This window comes from Pinus tabuliformis, chromosome 9, assembly GCF_031772625.1.
Source record: "Pinus tabuliformis cultivar Carrire ecotype Pingquan chromosome 9, CPIR1, whole genome shotgun sequence".
NCBI classification, from domain to species: Eukaryota; Viridiplantae; Streptophyta; class Pinopsida; order Pinales; family Pinaceae; genus Pinus; species Pinus tabuliformis.
This window is the reverse complement of record NC_142307.1, coordinates 1,296,925,671-1,296,945,169: the sequence shown is the minus strand read 5'-3', so window position 1 is coordinate 1,296,945,169 and position 19,499 is coordinate 1,296,925,671.

Sequence of the window (19,499 nt, the reverse complement as noted above, 5' to 3'; positions counted from 1 at the left end):
AAAGAGACATCCTCATAATGGATGTTGTGTTCTGAGTAGAAATCAAGAAAGTTAGTAGTAGGATCAAGTAAGGTTGTCTCACCCTCGCCATCGAATTGGAGAGGCGAAAATTCATCTACAATGGTAGACGACACTTGCAAACTTACGTTTATGGAAAAACATGCCAAGGTTATGATTGTGGAAGAATTCATTAAACGAGTGTAGAAATTCAAAACAAACTTCAAGCGCTCAACTTGTCATCTGGCCCACCTTCTAGTGCCAGAAATGTTGACGGTGCTGGACTTGCCAACATTCAGGGGATCTCCTCGATATGAAGTCCCAACTAGACCTCACACCATTTGTAGTAGAAGTCCCAATAGTGGGTGTTAATGTTATGCCGTGACTGCGATAACGTGCAAAGTGAAGCATGGTAAGTTTGGGTGAGAGCAAGTGTGCGACCCTGCAGAGAGTCAAGTGCGATGCATGAAGGTTCCAACACAGGAAGGGGAAAAGGAATTGCACCCCTTGGAAGCCTATAATAGTATGCAGCTAGAAAGGAACACATGAGCATAATTACATCATAAGCTAAGATGCATAATAGTCCACAAGTTAAAGTGATGAATTAATACAACAACACGCATTCAACAAGATTCATACAAATGCAAACGAAATAGTTCATAAGCATAAGCGTAAGCTAAAGAACATACATTGCAAATAAAAAATGAATAGTCCTAATATATTCAAAACATATGCATGAAAGAACGTTGACTCTGATTTTGTTATTATAAGTGAAATTTCCATTCATACATACACCATTTATAGACCACTAGCCCCAATAGTGGAACATTAAAGTCAACTAGAACACCTACTCATCCAAAGAAGTATACTTACTCTACACTACAGATAAGACAAGGCTCTTCACAATACTCCCAAGCTCCTTCTAAGCCTAATTCTAACCAAAATCTTGGCTCCCAAAAGCCCCTTACATGAGTTATGAGGTTCTATTTATAATAAGAGGGGGTGACTCTTCAACACCCCTTTGTGACCTTTGGACTACCCTCATGACTCTTCAAATTCTTTACAAAATGACCAATTACATTACATCATGACTCTTTATATTCCAATATTGACACTTGGAATTTCACTTACAATATAATTACAAATAATATTACAATTTACTTGTACCCATATAAGACAAAATACAGTAGAAATAACTTGACAGCCTAACAAGACAAAACACTATGATGCTTGAGTTTGGGGAAAATCTAGCTCAAAAACTTTCACTTGATGATTCTCGGTCACATATTAATGCCAAGATTGATACTTTGTGATGATGTCCCAAAACTGTGTGATGGTGTTTGGCTAGAAGTGGACCCTAGCCTCCATGGCATCTAGGTACAATATCTTGTAACTAGTTTCAAGTTTTTTCTTAAGCATGAGTAACATTGTTCTAACTTGGACATGACCACCGATGTACCTCTGCATGTTCTATTTGTTCAAATATAAATCCTCCTTGGTGGCAATCTATCTCAGTTGCTCCAAGTACTCTTCGATCTCCTGCCAAACTTGGTTCCTAGATTTGGCTTTAGTGAGTGAACCAACTGATGGGATCTAATGTGTTCTCACCAAGACATCCAAAATACTAAACAACCGTACATATGAGTCCTAAATGCTGCCAATGAATGAGGTGAGTTGCTTGTTGTTCTGAATCAACATCCAAACTTTCTCTTTCTCCAGCTCTGCCCGTGGTTTCATTTTCTTCATTAAGTCAAGCGGTGCCCCTTTGCATCTCATTGTCCACTCTTGCACATAGGCAATGGCAGCTTGTGTGTTCTTGAGAATTTTAACAAACCCTTTGCTTTGTTGTTGTAATCCATACTGTTGTAGTGTTTTCTTCTCAAAGATGTACGAAAAGAACCCACTTAAGATTATGGATGACAAAAAATCTCAACAATATAAATGGCTGCTAAACATTGTAGATCTGCAGCAACTGATAGAAACAAAACCTGCCAAAATTCTGATTTATGCCACAATCATAGTTAAACAACAAAAAGAAATAGTAATAAATCCAATCATCCAATGGAAACTAGATATACAAAGAATAACTTTATTATAACACCTGTGAAGGGAACAAATAAATATTACTAGTTACCCTCTATGGGATGGGTTCTTGGCTATCCTCAAACGTCTTCAGCTTGTGTAGAGTCTCTCTCCTCTATAATGTGTAAACCCAACAAAAATATGGTGTGCGGCAATGAAAATAATCAAAAGTGAATAATGAATGGAAAACTCTTCTATTTATAACAAAATATTGAGTTATCCTCGAATAATGAGCAATAATAAAATATTATTAATCCCATTCTTGGAATATTTTATTATATTTGGTTAGGAGAGAAAAAGTATTTAAACTTTTATTTTGAAATAATAAATAAATAAATGACTTTTTATCATCTCAAGAAATTGGTTAAGGAATAATAATCAAATAATGATTTATTTAATTATTCCTAAGGGATTTAGTCAAATTTGACAAAGAATAATAATTAATTAGTGATTAATTAATTATTCTTAGAGAAAAATAAGATAATGAATGATTTCTCTATTTATTTTTCAAAATTGGGTCAAATATGAAAAGGAATAATAATTGAACAATGGCTTAATTAATTATTCCTAGAATAAAATCAAATAAATGGTGATTTATTTAATTATTCTTCATGGGTTTGATTATAAATTACTCAACAAAGGTGATTTATTAAGTAATTTCCCACAACGAAAACAATTTTACTATGGTAAAATTGGCTTTACATGGTGTACTTCGATCCATATAGTAAATTAGGCTAGATGCTCAATTTTTTGGTGATAACAGATTGCCCCCCAACATACGAGTGTTAGGAGAAAAATGTATGACTGAAGTACGTTGTAAAGACACAATCACTAGACAACACTGTGGAGTCAGAGAGAGAGAGAGACCAATAAAGCTGAAGCAAAAGAGGATAGGGACAGAGGGGGCGAGACTAATGCAAGTCTCCTTTTATGTTGTGGTATTGGACCTCAATGAGGTGGGGGAGGCATACATACCCGCCGAGATAACTTAGTACAAAAATAATGGTGCGCTTAGAAACATAAAACTGAGCGATGAAGTACACGCTGAATGGTACATGACATGCTGGCATAACAGAGCTAGAAAATAATACAATGTGTCCCATATACATAATGCATCTGGAAAAAAATGAGCCAGGACTGAATACAATAATATCTGAGTACATGAGATATAATATCCCTTCCCTCAAAAAATGGGTGGGAGGGAGGGTAGAATAACCGAAGAAGCCCTGCTGAACAGGGGAGGGCTCTCCAAAACTGAATGGATCATCCGAAGGAGACGTGCATGCGATGAACACTACGATTGGTAGGAACCGAACCCATCAAATCTGTGAAACTGCATTTGAGGCTGTAGCATAATAGGAATACATCCGGCATGTGGGGGGCTACCTGAAGGTCCACCCCCTCATGAGGTCTGAAACATCTCACACACACCCGGGAATCAATGGTACAATCTGTGGCATCACTAGACCATCAAGTGTATGAATCACGAACATGAAACGACCAAGTCAAAGGGAAATAATGAGTCCCTCTGCTTGATCCAAGGCATCGAACAAGAATGGAAACTGGAACCAAGATACACTACCCTCTAGACCGTTCTTCTAGAATAAATGAGCTGATGTCGACAGAATAGGGCCTACAATAGATGAGGCAATGAGGATCCTCAACTAAGGCATGAGGGAAAATAGTAATGTGACCGATGGAATGACACCAGGGGTAATGGAAAAAGTGGGACTAAGGGACAAACAGACGAATTCCCTTGTGAGAGCATAAAGTGCATGGTTGACCTGGCAACGACTGACTCAACTCCGAAGGGGATGGGGATAGTATGACTGGAGCCCAAAATGGGCAGCACAGGATGAAAGATATGCAAAGATGGATGGAATACTTTGACATGATATAATGGTACATGAAACAGACTCCATGGATGCAAGTGTGACTCATCGTGGATGCTCTGAATAAGGGTGACTCGATGGCACTGGCACACAAAATAGCCCGGTGGGGACCATGAAAACATGAGTAAATGATGGGTACTCATGAAGAAAATCGACACGTGGTACAACAAGTATTAAGAGGAGGTGGAACTCAAAGTACAAGTGTAACTTTATGAAGAAATTTTATTTTGAGAGGCGACGAAGTGACCCTTCTTGGAAAAATGACTTCTCGGTGAAGTGTCAAATCATAAAAAACTAAGAAAGATCCATTATAAATCTCGATGAGAGCTTTCCAACGGTGCTGACGGTTCATCAAACTAAGCTACAGTTTGGTCGCAATGGGCGACAAAAAAATTCTAGATTTTTCTATCAAAGGACATTTTCCCTCCAATTTGGATTCATTTTCTAAGTGAGCTGTGGTGAATTTTGAGAGGAGGAAAAGGCCCTAAATCTTAGGGAGATCATAGTGGACAAACCAACCATTGGAATCAGGATCTATGTCTTTCAGGCAAGTGGACTTACTTGTCTAAAGATGGCCTTAATGCTTCTTGGAATGATGGTTCCTAGTGAAGAATTAAGGGAAGATGAAAACGAGAATGAACTACAAGAGGAGGTATATAGTCATCGTCACCCACTAAGTTAAACATGGAGACTACGTGGACATAGAGTAGAATATTTGAAGATATGGTATCAAACGTCTATGATATGCGATGTGCATATGGCTTGCCGGAGAGGCCGGTAGGACAAATTATCCAAGGAATGGGAGGATAATCGACCATACCAAGATCCAGTGGGATCTAGGCCGAGACTTATGTTAATCAATTGAGAATATGGCCAAGGGAAAATCATCATGCCCCTAAGCATGGGATACTGCTCGCAAGCATATGTGATGGAGGAGACTGATCTGGTATGCAAAGGTGGGAATGATGCTCCCTAGCAGGAGGAGTTTGTGGAGCGCCATTGTGTTTTGAGTGATTGAAAAAGGAATTCAAGCATCTTAGCCCATCTTGGAATGAGATCCTCCAAAGGATGATAAGGAGATGTAGGGACCTATGTGCCCCTCAGTATGATATGGGCGTACTGGATGTATTTAGAGCTATGGGCTCCAAACACTTATATGATACATAATATGATTATGCATTTCTATATGACGATGATGGTTCACCATGTGTTTTGTTTATGGTTGTCTTCTATGGTATACATGTGATAAATGCCAATCTAAAATGTTATTTGCAATGGTATCTACATAGTGATTTTGGGCTCTAGGAACATGACTGAAAGTAATGGTTTCAAATTCACGTACCAACAACGTAAATCATAGATATTTTCTAAATAGCACTTGGTTATGCACATGATACACACCATTCAATTGCATGACAAGTAGCAAGGAATCTAAACGAACATGAAGATGAAGGATGTGATGAGCAAGGGCATCGACTAAAAAACCTATCACTGCATCATATTCGGCCTAGTTATTGGTGGTAGATCGAATGCACATGCTATTCAAAAGGAATAACATATGAATGGGGGTAAAAATGGCCCAGGCATGACGATATACGGTGTGGATAATGGATCCATTTGAAAGGTGCAAAAGAGAAAGGATGAGATGATGAAATATACCTAACTTCATGGCAGAAATAAAGACACAAATCAAAGGGATATGCTATGAGCGACATTTCTTGAGGTAGAGTGTACTGGGAGAATTAGAAAGGAAGTAGCCTTCAGAATCCTCCAAAAATATGTCCCCTTACCTAAGTACAAGGGTATACATAGCTTCCATGATGTCCTCATCAGACTGGAAGATAGACAGACGAGAGGAAGACTGGATACATGATGCGGCGACATTACCTGGTGCATCAACTTGAGAAATAAGGTTCACATACGTGTCATCTTGAATGGTAGAAGATGAGCTGGTAGATGGAGGATCTGTGAATGTTGAGACCTGGGATTTTGTTGGGCATGGAATCCCCCCACAACATGTTTTTGGGCTCAAAGCCCAAGTTTTGGTCAAAGATGTTGTAAGACTCCGTGAATTGCGGGCGCAGAGCGCGAAATGTATGTTGAGTCATAGGGTTGTTCGCCCTAAGTTTTGTAATGTAATGTAATGTCATGTCAGCCTACCCATGGTCCACGGACCATGGGATTGTATAAATAGAGCGAGGCTCTAAGTTGTAAAGGAAAAAAAGAAAATAGGAGATGGATTAATGTGAATGATCTAGTAGCGGATAGAGAAGAAGTCTAAGTGTCTTGGGTCATAGTAGTAGGAAGAGGCTCTGTAGCTGAGTGCACAGAGGCCTAGTAGAGTTCGCAGCTGAGTGCGCGGATCCCTGCAGCTGAGTGCACAGGAAAAAGTTGAGTCTGTAACCCAAGAAGAGGAATAATAAAGAGAAGTTTGATTCCAAATACTATGTATTTGTTTTTGTATTATTTTCTATGCATTTATACTGTTTTGTTTATCGCGCGCACTTATAATACTGAACACTATTAAGTATAATTGGGCTCACACAGATAAGTTAAGTAATCGGGTAATATCGGGTTAACTGTAAGGACTTGGGTAATAACACGGATCGTGCCTCAAACAGGATTGTGCGAAGGCAACATTGCAGGCTGTGAGGTACTGATAGGTGTGTGCAGCGACGTGTGCACAAGGTCAATCTGCGGACCATTAAAAACCATCAGACATCTCTAGGGTGAGGAAACCTGGTTCTAGCACTGTCCCATACTACTTCGGGTGAGACCTCAGTGTTGCCGAAAGGGCCAATAGTATCGGGATTTGTTTGGCTAAATCATCTTTGAACCTAGGTCAGGCCCATACAAGCCAACAAATGTTACCATTGCCGGGACCGGGATCTGCATAACGGATGTCTGATGTCGTGTCATTGGAATTCAACAAAGAAAGAAATTGAAGAGTGGTTGGACACGAAGATTCACGAGTTTGCAGCACAGGAAAATAGGGATCCGTGAGTATCTAAGGAACAGTGGTTGGAGCGCTACTTATATATGAGTGGATCGCGAAGCTAGCAGACAATCAAGGAAGGTGTAAGCTCGACAAACCAATCATGTGGAATCCAGAATTAGTGGGCAGACTAGAAGCATCAGGAGATAAGATCGCGCGAGCTGTGGACCATTTTATCGACCTAATTATAGGAGGTTTTATCATTGAGTTCGGGGGTAGATATGACTGTCAGCTATAGTGAGGCAGAGCGACGCTTCCTTAAAGGACCGCGAGGTAAGTATATTAAATATTTGAACACTTGGATTAAGATGTTATTGTGTGAAAAGTGGGTTATGCTAATAAATTAATGTTTGGGACTACGTGAAGTGGGAAGATCTACAGAAGCGGAGGTAGTGAAGAATTAGAAACCAGTCCCTCAATTTCACCCTCACGGGAAAGTGAGGAAGTTTCTACGAGAAGCGCGATCAGTTTGATAAGGCAGCGAATTCCGCACTTACCACCTCCACCTACACCACCACCCATCTCACCCCCCTCACCTCCATCTCCACCTCCCACCTCCGCCACCACCACAGTTCAGTATGGCGAGTGCGATCAAACTACCGATATTCAGAGGAGTAAGGAATGAAGATCCAAACTAATTCTGGTTTGTATTAAGGGCGGTATGGGAAGCACAAAGAGTCGTGGATGAAAATATAGAAAAGGATATGCTGGTTAGCGTGCCGTAGGATCGCGCATTAACATGGTACATCAAGCATTCTAATGATCATCCAAACGCAGGAATCGCAAAAATTCAGACCGCGCTGAACAGGGAATTCAACAGGCCAAAGTCGAAGACACGATCAATTATCAGGTTTAAGAAGATCGTGATGCTCCCAGGCGAGACCCCCTGGGATCTAGACCAAAGACTGAAGGGTATGATTCGCGAAGCCAATATGACTTTGACGGATGGACAACACCGCACATGGTTTGTAGGGTCACTAACACCGCATCTAAAGACGGCGTTGTCATAGAAAAAAATTTCCACCCAGGCCAAAGCTTTAGAGATGGCAATGAGATTGCATGAGACCCCTATACAAGACCTTGGTCTGGGAGTCCAACAAATCCATGCACAATTGCAAAATCTGTGTCTGGAGATGCAAATTTTGAGACAGGACAGAACACCTCGGCTAGAGGCACGCGAGGAGGTATGGTGCATAAAATGCAAAGGCCAAGGGCATGAAAAGGACCACTATCCAGTGTTCGCAAATTACTTGGCAGGAGGAGGGCCGATGCCATTAAGAGTTGAGGTGCAAGCAGGACCCAGCATGACGCTTGCACTATGGTGCATGATCTGTCAGATAGGAGGAAAACACACTATGGATAATTATCATCTATTGCAGAAATATACGCACACGTCCCAGCAATTGTTTTGTAATTTCTGCATGTGAGTAGGACATGATGAACGCACCTGCAGAAGCTACGAACTAATGATGGATTGGACTCCTGCCTATAGGGTGCAGATCGAAACGTGAGCCCTCGACCCAAACATAGGAATGGCGCACGCTGGATTTCAGGGGCGCAGATGAGGTCGAGGTGGAATGGGACCAGGAAGGGGTCACAGACAACTAATTTGTTACAATTGCGGAGGGCCAGGGCACTATGCCTGCAATTGTACAAACCTGACAAGGACATCATGTTTGTACTGTACTTAGTTTGATCATGAGGCAGAAGACTGCCCTTCATTGATAGCGAGGATGCGCGAAAAAGGGGTACTCCATCCTCCTCCGACGTAGAATTTGTAGATGATGAGGTCTGAGCTGCGTGAAGAGGAACTGAATGTAAACATGATGCTCAGGAGTGGTATGACCACTGGCGATGATAAAGGTAAGCAGCCAGAAGAAAGTGCGTGGGTTCGCAAGGCTCCTACAAAGGAACCCGAATTTGATTTAGAACGCGCGAAGGAGACATTCATGGAAGCTAAGAAGAGCTTCACGAAGGCCTCCACTTCAAGTAGTAAGGATCAACTAGAACCAGGGATGGATCCTTCAATGCTCACTACCTTTCTGAAGACATGCATGAAACTGCTGCGTGACAGCAAGGCAGTAAAAGGACTACAAGAACTTATCACTAGGTGTGCGGGGTCAGGAGAATCGCGCGTGGTCTGGAAACTTAGAAAGCATGCATTGCGCACAGGAAGGAAAATGAGGTTGACTGCGCAAATCGACGAATATGAAATGGATCAGGTAATCCTGGATCTCGGATTGGATGCAAATGTACTGCCAAAACAAACATGGGAACACATGGGTAGACCCATGCTACAATGGTCTCCTATTCAGTTGCGAATGGCGTACCAACAAAAGATCTTGCCCATGGGAAGATTGCAAGGGATCACGATGGATATTGAAGGTGTGAGCGCGCAGGCAGATTTTGAAGTAATAAAGATTGTTGACGACAACAATCCCTATCCCATGCTACTAGGAATAGACTGGGCCACTGATATGAACAGAGTCATAAACTTGAAGAAGCGCAAAATGATTTTTGAGAAAAAGTCACTACGCGTAGTAATACCGCTAGATCCAGCCAAAGGAGGGCGATACACTGAACTGGTGCGTGACGATGATAGTGATGATCTTCTTGATTGCATCTACAATATAACTGCGTAAGAACAGGATTAGGTGAATTTGACTACAGATGGAAGGATTTCGTGGGAGCGCGAAAGCTCCTACACTTCGGATTTAGACGAAGAAATAGAGCGCTGGTAGAATCGGTTGCACGAAGTAACAATGCTTAATTGCAACATGATGGTTAGATCACTGCGCTAAATGACAATAGAGGCAAGGGATCTGCCTACATATGACGGGTTGACAGTGGTGGATGAATTCCTGAACAAATTTGAATGCGCAGTACCAGAACAACAGTGGTTCGATGCTCTGAAATGGGCACTGTGCGCAATGCCCGCAAGATGGTGGGGTACACATCAGGGAAGTTTTGAGGATTGGCGTGGATGCAGAAGGGTGATGGGCCTACAATTTGGGAAATGAAAGATATGGCTAGCAAACAAGTATGAAGGATGTGATGATCCACATAAACACCTTGTGAAATGGACCAAGGTCTACGGGGAAGAGCCATAGCCTGAATGGGTGCATTTGTTCTGTCATACTTTGGATGTTATACCCATGAATTGGTATACTGAGACAGAGCTCCGCCATGGCATGAGCGAATGGGATATCTTGCGTGAAGGATTCCTGCTAACCTTCATGTTTGAAGATCGTTGGTCGGATACTGTTGATGATGCGTTATAAGCAGTGAAAGCAGCTATCTTCAAAATACCCCAGGAGCCAATGGAAGTGCTTCAACCAAAATGGGTGACACAGTTGAGTTGCGTGCTGGAGTGTTACCATGTAAATATTGAGGAGGATGATGAAGACCCACGAAATATTAACATTCCAGAAACGGAAGGCTATCGTGAGGTTCGAGGACCATTAATTGAGGATCCTAACATCACTGCGCTGCTAAAACAAAGCAGGTAAATATTAGAATGGAGGAGGAGTTGAAGTACGCAATGCTTTGGGACTATTGGGATGATGCCACGGTGGATAAAGTTGTTGAGTTACTCCGTGAATACCAAGATTTGTTCCCAACCAAAATTACAAACTTAAAAGGGATCATTGGTGACTTAGGGATGATGAAGATCACCCTAAAACCCGACACGAAGCCCGTTAAGTAGCGGCCTTACTGCTTGAACCCAAAATATAAAGAAAATGTCCGTGAAGAATTAGACAAAATGCTTGCAACAGGAATTATTGAGCTAGTAGATGAATCCAACTAGGTGAGTCCTATGGTAGTACAGGAGAAAAGGAAGAAGGGCGAAATAAGAATATGCATGGACCTTAGGAAGCTGAACAATGCCTGTGTACACGATCCATTCCCAACACCATTTACAGATGAAGTACTGGAGAATGTTGGTGGTCAGGAAGCATACTCATTCACGGATGGGTTCTCAGGGTACCATCAGATCAAGATCGCGATGGAAGACAGGAGCAAAATGACCTTCGCAATAGAATGGGGCTGTTTTCAATACACCATTATGCTGTTTGGACTCAAGAATGCGCCAGCCATCTTTTTGCACATCGTTGTGGCTACATTCAAAGAATACATCCACAAGTTCTTGGAGGTCTATCTGGATGATTGGACTGTCTTTGGATTAGTTAAGCACCATATAGCAAGCCTATGCTTGATGCTGGATACTTGCCGCCGACACCAGATTGCACTGAACCTTAAGAAGTGCACATTCCTTGTTCCCTTTGGAAACCTGCTAGGACATGTGCTCTACAAACAAGGACTAATGGTGGACCCTGCGAAGATTGTCATTATTCTAAATTTGGAAGCACTACGAAGTGTTAAACAACTGCATGCTACCTTGGGACACACTGGATACTATAGGAAGTTCATCAAAAGTTATGCCCAAATAACAATGCCGATGGAAAAGCTATTGAAAAAGGATGTTACATATTGCTGGAATGATGATTGCATGAAGAGTTTGGATGTCCTGAAGGGGAAACTGGCCTCTGCTCCAATCCTGGTCTTCCCAAAATGGGATGTGGAATTTCATGTACATGTTGATGCGTCGTGTATTGCGCTGGGAGCCGTACTCACACAAGAGGGTGTGGAGGGTGTGGATCACCCAATCATGTTTGCAAGTCGAAGATTGTCCAAAGCAAAAAAGAACTATTCCACCACCGAGTGCGAGGGATTAGCGATGGTGTACGCGCTCCAGAAATACTGACACTATTTACTTGGACATTTCAAGATGTATACCGACCATTCCACGTTGAAATACCTGGTGAATAAGCCTATGTTGGGGGGGCGCATATGCAGATGGCTCTTACTGTTCCAAGAATATGATTTTGAGGTCATAGTCAAGCTGGGGTGCTTGAACGTAGGACCAGATCACTTGTCATGAATTGAGACGGGCGAGGAACCAACAAATTTGGAGGAGGGACTACCTGATGCACAACTCTTTGCAGTGTGCGTTGCGGATGGACACTTCGAAGATATCATCCATTTTCTAACAAAAAGGACTATGCTAAAGGGATACTCTGTCTAACAGAAAAAGGAATTGGTGGTGCGTGCGGTGGAATTTTCTGTCATCGCGGGGCACTTATACAAAATGGGAAATGATGAGATATTGCAAAGATACGTACCTGAATTTGAACGAGGTCAGATCCTCGTAGAAGCACATGGGGGCGCTGCAGGAGGACACTATGCAGGACGGACAAATGCATAGAAGATTCTTCGCGCGGGGCTATGGCGACCAACCCTGCACCAAGATTCGAAAGCGCACTGTAAAGCCTGCGATATATGTCAAAGGACTGGAAAACCATCACGAAGGGATGAGATGCCTTTAAATCCACAAATGAAACTGCAGCCGTTTGAGAAATGGGCAATCAACTTTATGGGATCGATCAAACCTCAAGGAAAGACGGGTGCACACTACATCATCACCACGATGGAGTACATGAGGCAATGGGCAGAAGCGCAGTTGGTTAAAGACTGCACGATCGCTACTGCTGCAAAGTTTTTGATTGAAAACGTGTTGACCCGATTTGGCTATCCAAAAATCTTAATGAGTGATTGTGGAATGCATTTCCTGAATGAAACGATTAGCGCGCTCACAGAAGAGTTCTAGGTGTATCATCAAAAAAGTACACTGTACCACCAACAAGCTAATGGGACATTAGAGGAATTCAACAAAATACTGGAGACTACGCTGACCAAAGTGTGCAACATGCAGCGAAACGACTAGGACCTACGCGTACCTGCCGTACTATGGGCTTATAGGACGACGTGCAAAAAACTGACGGGATAGACACCTTTCCGATTAGTCTATGGCACAAAAGTTGTCATGTCGATGGAATACATTGTACCTAGTCTGCGAATAACAGTGCTCACAGGCATGAAGGACCGTGAAGCTCTGGAAGAAAGGCTCACGCAATTAGAAGAACTCGAGGAAGAACGGTTTCTGGCTGGATTTCAACATCAGGTATAAAACCAGCGTGAAAAGGCCTAGCACGATCGCCATATCAAGTTGCGCACCTTCAAGGTAAACGACTTAGTGCTACTGTATGATAGTAAGTTTGAAAAATTCGTGGGAAAATTCATAATGCATTGGCTAGGACCATATGTAGTTAAGGAGGTCACAGACGGAGGCGCGGTCCAGTTAGTAAAACTAAACGGAGAACCCTTCCTAGGCAAAGTAAACGGCGGTTGCCTAAAGCCTTACACGGGTGGGCCGCCTATCTGACTAACCAGCCAAAGCACAGTCTTCGCAGCCCGAGGAGCCGGGCAAGGGCGCATGACTATAAACATACGCAACAAATACCGGTTCAGAGGTAAGGGCACAATTCAGACACAGAGGGTTTAGAAGCAAGAGTACAACAGGTTCAGTATGCAGCAATGCAGTGTGTTGCAGACATTCAGGCCGTTCGGGGCCAACAGGAGGGATTCCGTGCCGACAGAGTGACTCGAGGGCGAGTCGCGAGGTTTGTGTTGGGGTCCTATTGGGCATGGAATCCCCCCACAACATGTTTTGGGGCTCAAAGCCCAAGTTTTGGTCAAAGATGTTGTAAGACTCCGTGAATTGCGGGCGTGGAGCGCGAAATGTATGTTGAGTCATAGGGTTGTTCGCCCTAAGTTTTGTAATGTAATGTAATGTCATGTTGGCCTACCCATGGTCCGTGGACCATGGGATTGTATAAATAGAGCGAGGCTCTAAGTTGTAAAGGAAAAAAAGAAAATAGGAGATGGATTAATGTGAATGATCTAGTAGCAGATAGAGAAGAAGTCTAAGTGTCTTGGGTCGTAGTAGTAGGAAGAGGCTTTGCAGCTGAGTGCGCAGAGGCCTAGTAGAGTCTGCAGCTGAGTGTGCGGACCCTTGCAGTTGAGTGCATAGGACGAAGTTGAGTCTGTAACCCAAGAAGAGGAATAACAAAGAGAAGTTTGATTTTAAATATAGTGTATTTGTTGTTGTATTATTTTCTATGCAATTACATTGTTTTGTTTATCGTGCACACTTATAATACTGAACACTATTAAGTATAATTGGGTTCACACAGATAAGTTAAGTAATCAGGTAATATCGGGTTAACTGTAAGGACTTGGGTAATAATGCAGATCGCGCCTCGAATAGGACTGCGCGAAGGCAACATTGCAGGCTGCGAGGTACTGATAGGTGCGCGTAGCGACATGCACGCAAGGTCAATCTGCAGACCACTAAAAACCATTAGACATCTCTAGGGTGCGGAAACATGCTTCTAGCACCCTCCCATACTACTTCGGGTGAGACCTCAGTCCGCGCTCCATGGACTGTTGCTGAAAGGGCCAGTAGTACCGAGATTTGTTTGGCTAAATCATCTTTGAACCTGGGTTAGGCCCATACAAGCCAACAGATTCTGTCAAAAAAAGTTCGAGAGAAACATGCATAGAAACCTCAAAAAGGTTTGCCTACGAGGAACTCAAGGATGAAGACAGGTAAAGGATATGGCCTGTGGTGTCCGTCATCTCAACATTTGGGGGAGGGATCACGATGGTGGGATTAGAGTCCCCATGTTCTAGTTGAATAGGAGTACCAAAATCAATGGGTAGAGGAGTAAGGGTTCCACTACGAGTGGCCTCGTATTTGCGAAGTGCTTCAATGCAGTCGTGAAATTCATCGAGATGAGGGAAATAACGGGAATAGTGACCAAGATGATCGCAAAGGGAAAAAAGGTGATTTGTGCACAACTTTATGAGTTTTGTGGGTGGACCCAGTAAGTTAATATGGACTTCACGGATATTTGACTCAGGGAACGTTTCATGAACCAAAGGTTTGAGTTGAGGAAGCTCGGGACAATTATTGGTGGCATGCCCAACAACTTTACACAAAGCACACGAAGGTGATGGCTTTGGGGCCTTAGGGGCTGGAGGAGCTTGGGGAGCCTTGTCCTTAGGTTCTTTCCTCTTAGCTTTTCCCCCCTATCATGATTCTTGCGCAATAGGAGTGGGTTCATGTTGGGCTTGTGATGGAACTGAAGCAACGACAGGGGCCGTAGGGACCGGTTGAACTGGGGTGAAAGCACGATAAGGTCGTAGCTGACCAGGCGGAATGCTTGTAGGGGGTCAATGTACCATACTGGGATCCCCAAAGTCATGTTAAGAAGGACCAACAAAGCCATGACAGGGATAAAAAATACTCCCAGAGGGGGAAATAAGAAAGGCATCTAGACTGTAGGGTAATGTCTCAACGGAATAGATCCTGGATGGTTGAGACCTGGAGGAATGGTTCCTGGTGGAAACATAGGAGAGGAACCCACAAATGGAGGAGGTCCTGGGGGGTGGATCCAAAGGGCTTAGTTAGGATAGAAACAATAGGGTGCTGAGGAGCTAGCTATTGATCAAATGTACTAGGCTGCTTGAGAGAAGCCTGTGATGCTTGTAACATGCAAACACTCATAGAGGGGGGCGGGGGGGACCAGGGAAAGCACCCAACAATGAGGAATCCTTATAGACTCTCGGTGAAACACTGGTGAGAGGATTTGAGGACTGTTTATTTGACATTGACGAGATAATGGACTCAGGGGAGGTCACAGATGTTGGCTCATAGTACGTCAACTGACTGATGGTAACGATCTTCCCTTTGTGGGGGAAGCACATCTTGTGGAACACTGTAGATGCAATCGCTGACATGGCGTATGTGTAGCTACGACCTAGGAGAATGTTGTAATCCAAAGGGGCATCAATAACCTCAATTTCGACGTGGAAAGTCTTTCCCACAAGGATCACTTGATAGTTGCGGTACATGCCAAGAGGCTAGGAGGAGTGTCTGTACCAAGCACGCAAAGTAATGATGGAGGGGGACAACTTAGGTGACTTAAGTTGTTTCCAAACAACAACAAACATCACACAGGTGGATGCGTCTTCGTCAATAATGCATCTGGAGATGATGGCATTACAGACTCTGACTAGTATATGGAAAGCAACAGATGAAGGCAATGGGGGATGTTTTGATGTATCAACAGGGAAGACAATCAAATGATTGCCAGAAGGATCTACTGTACCCAAGGAAGTTAGTAGATATCTCTTTTGAGATGGGCACGACTGGAGTACTTCCAGCGTCGACATGGCAGCAAGTGATTGCGACAAGTTGTCTACTATACTGTATGTATGGGCAGCTCGGTTGGAAGCCGCATTACGACGTAATGGTCCCTTTGGGATCTTGGGAATGGCCTCAAATTTAGGTTGAGGGATCTATAACAGACCAATTGGTGTCGTAAGAGGCTCAACAAATACTTTGGTTTTGGACTCAGTGGCAAACAAAGTCGATGGCTTGTCATATTGATGCGACAGAGTTTGCAGGTTGATATCGAAGGGATTAACGTCATCAGAATTCATCATAAGGATTTGGTAGTCACTATGACCAGAAGGTTGGGGGCAATGGGCTGCTTGACCTGGCTGAGGTTGAGCAGCAACAAATCCTTGCCGAGGGAAAGGATTCGTAAGCACTTCCATTGAGATGGTGCAGAAATTTGAGGCGATTGTTGACCTCTAGAAGCTTCTTGAGCTTCCCGCATTTGGTGTATCTGGGGTAAGAAAGGACACTCATGTGTATAGTGGCCATGTAAACCACACCATGTAAAAGGCTTGTTCATATGAATAACCTTGTTTTGCTTGGGTTGGCTGCCCTGTTGCTCGTTGTTGGTGTTAGGCTGGTTCCCCTGGGGTTCACTAGGTTGATTACCTTGATTACCCTGGTTACCTTTCCCCTTATTCTTTTTCTTCGAATTTTGGGGATTGATCGCACTATCCTGATCAAACACTTGAACCTAAGGGGGTGGTGGTTGCTGGGGTTGAGGATGCACGGGAGGCTGTGACACTAATGCTTGAGGGACTGGAGTGCTCGACTGTGCATAAGGAGGAGCAACGGTTTAGTAGATAGGTTGGGGCCCTTAAAATAGGTTTCTAGCAGGAAGAGCATGTTTGTTAGAGGAACTGGTGCCCCCCTCTAGATATCCATAACTTTGTTAAGTATATGGCGAAGGATCTGAAAGGGTTCCAACAATACCGTTAGCAACGTGAGATGCCCCCATGCATTGGCACTTCCAGGACGAGGGATGTCTGGAATGATGGTATAGACATAACCAAATTGCACATAAATCAGGTCATATCTTAGAGCAGTTTGGAGAGCTTCTTCCTCAGTATGAAGAAAATGGGACGTGACATCTTTTCTAATGGGTGCTAAAAGACTCCTAAGAAACCAATCTAGATAGACATGGTCTTCAAAGGGTGGGGCATGACATGTGCTCCTCCTTCTATGCAATTCTTGAACATGGCTGGAAAGGCGAGTGGCGAAGGACTAAAGAACTGAGGTCAATAACTCCGTACCAGTGTCGTACCAGAGAGGTAACTAGAAATATGAGAGGAACACTTTAGCAAGTGTCGCAAAAATGGAATGAGATGTAGCGAGCTGGTCTAAATACCATTTTGCAGCGTTTTTAATGTGCGTTGGAATAGCCGAAGACGAATGGAGTCATTAGTAATGGAGTTGGACAAACACCACATGTGGAAGGATCAGACATGGTTGGTAGGATCTTCTCCAACATTACCCTCAAACTTTGGGATGTTTGAGGGAAGCTTAATTGGCATAGAAGGCCAACCAACATCGTGGTGTTTGAGGTCATTTATCAACTGGCTAAAATCCAGTAGACTTAACCCAACCATAAAGGGGAGCATGGGGTTTGCCGGAACGACTCCTGAGAATGTTCGGCTTGATGTGACCACCAAGATAGAGCTAGAGACAACACCAAGCTGGGTTCCTGCACCAACTGTGGGTCCAGACATGGTGACGATATGCGGTGAAGGAGGCTCGGAATCAGATGAAATAGGAGAAGAGTTAGTATGGGGAATTAGAGGGCTATGTACTCGAACTCGACGGCAAGGGATAATATGCCCAAGCGGAAATTGGGGGTGAAGGCCTAATAGTATCCACAACAAACGCCTTGGTGGTGCAATGGTGATACGACACATGTGACATAGACATGATGAAGGGAGATCAAAAATATGCCTTTGTCTCGATGAGGGGAGATAAATTTATTATGTTAAGTCTTGGCTTGGCGGTGTAAACCAAGCACCCTTCGCTTAAGGTATGCTTGTGCGTGCAAGTGAATTTATTGATCAAGCCCAGATCATGTTTGTAAAAAGGAAAAAAACTTGCTCAAAATAAACTGAAATTAACAACAGAAAATGAACAACAAAACAATTAAATAAACCCCACCCAAACTGGGTTTGCAAAAACTATACTGGTTGGTGGCTAAATCGACAAAAAATACACTAAAATGGTCAAGAGATATAAACGTCAATGTGATTGGGATCAAGTGACACTAAGCTACTGGAAAGTGGTGCAACAACAGCAAAAAAAAAGAGAGGAAGATCGCTGCAAAAAGATAGGGAGATGGGTGAAACACCTAGGGAAACCTAAGGCCAATGACCAAACAAGTTGTAATGTGAAACTATGGATGGTGACAACCTATCTTTATAGATATGAAACAAAAGGGTACATATATGGAAAATATGGCTGAAAGTGTTGCAGAAACTCAGACTACTCACTCAGCTAAACTCCTCCTATAAAGGTGGAAGTGTACTAGAAGCCCTAGGGGGATAAATTCCACTTCGACGAGTAAATTAGAGTAGATCAAGGCCTAAGCGGGATGAGATAGAGGTCAAACAACCCAGCAGACAACTCTCAACAAAACCCAGAAACAGATATGAGAAAAACCCAAAAACCCAAAAATCGCAGGTACTAACCTGTTTTCAGGTGGGATCACACTTTTTGGGCTGAAAGGTGCACTCTGGAGCCCAAATCGTACCTTTTGGGCTAAAAACTGTGATTTCTGCTCTGTGATTGTCGGTCATCAAATCTCAGAAAAAACTGCCATCTCTGTCGCGATTGGTTCCTGTGACTTGCGGAAAAGACTAGAAAGCTTGTGGAAGTCATAAATTTAACAGATCTAGGGTTAAAAATCTAGGAAACATTAAGAGACTGAAAAAAGAAGAAACCCTAAGCTGAAAACTGAAGGTCACCCAGGTTTTTGGATCTGAAGTATAAAACTAGTGGAGTCACCAATTTTGTGATTGGCAACAATAAGAAAATCCCCAACGGAGTCACCAATTTTGTTGTAGTGTTTTCTTCTCAAAGATGTACGAAAAGAACCCACTTAAGATTGTGGATGACAAACAATCTCAACAATATAAATGGCTGCTAAACATTGTAGATCTGTAGCAATTGATAGAAACAAAACCTGCCAAAATTTTGATCTATGCCACAATCATAGTTAAACAACAAAAAGAAATAGTAATAACTCCAATCATCCAATGGAAACTAGATATACAAAGAATAGTTTTATTATAACACATGTGAAGGGAACAAATAAATGTTACTAGTCCCCCTCTATGGAATGGGTTCTTGGCTATCCTCAAATGTCTTTAGCTTGTGTAGAGTCTGTAAGGCCCTATCCTAGGGT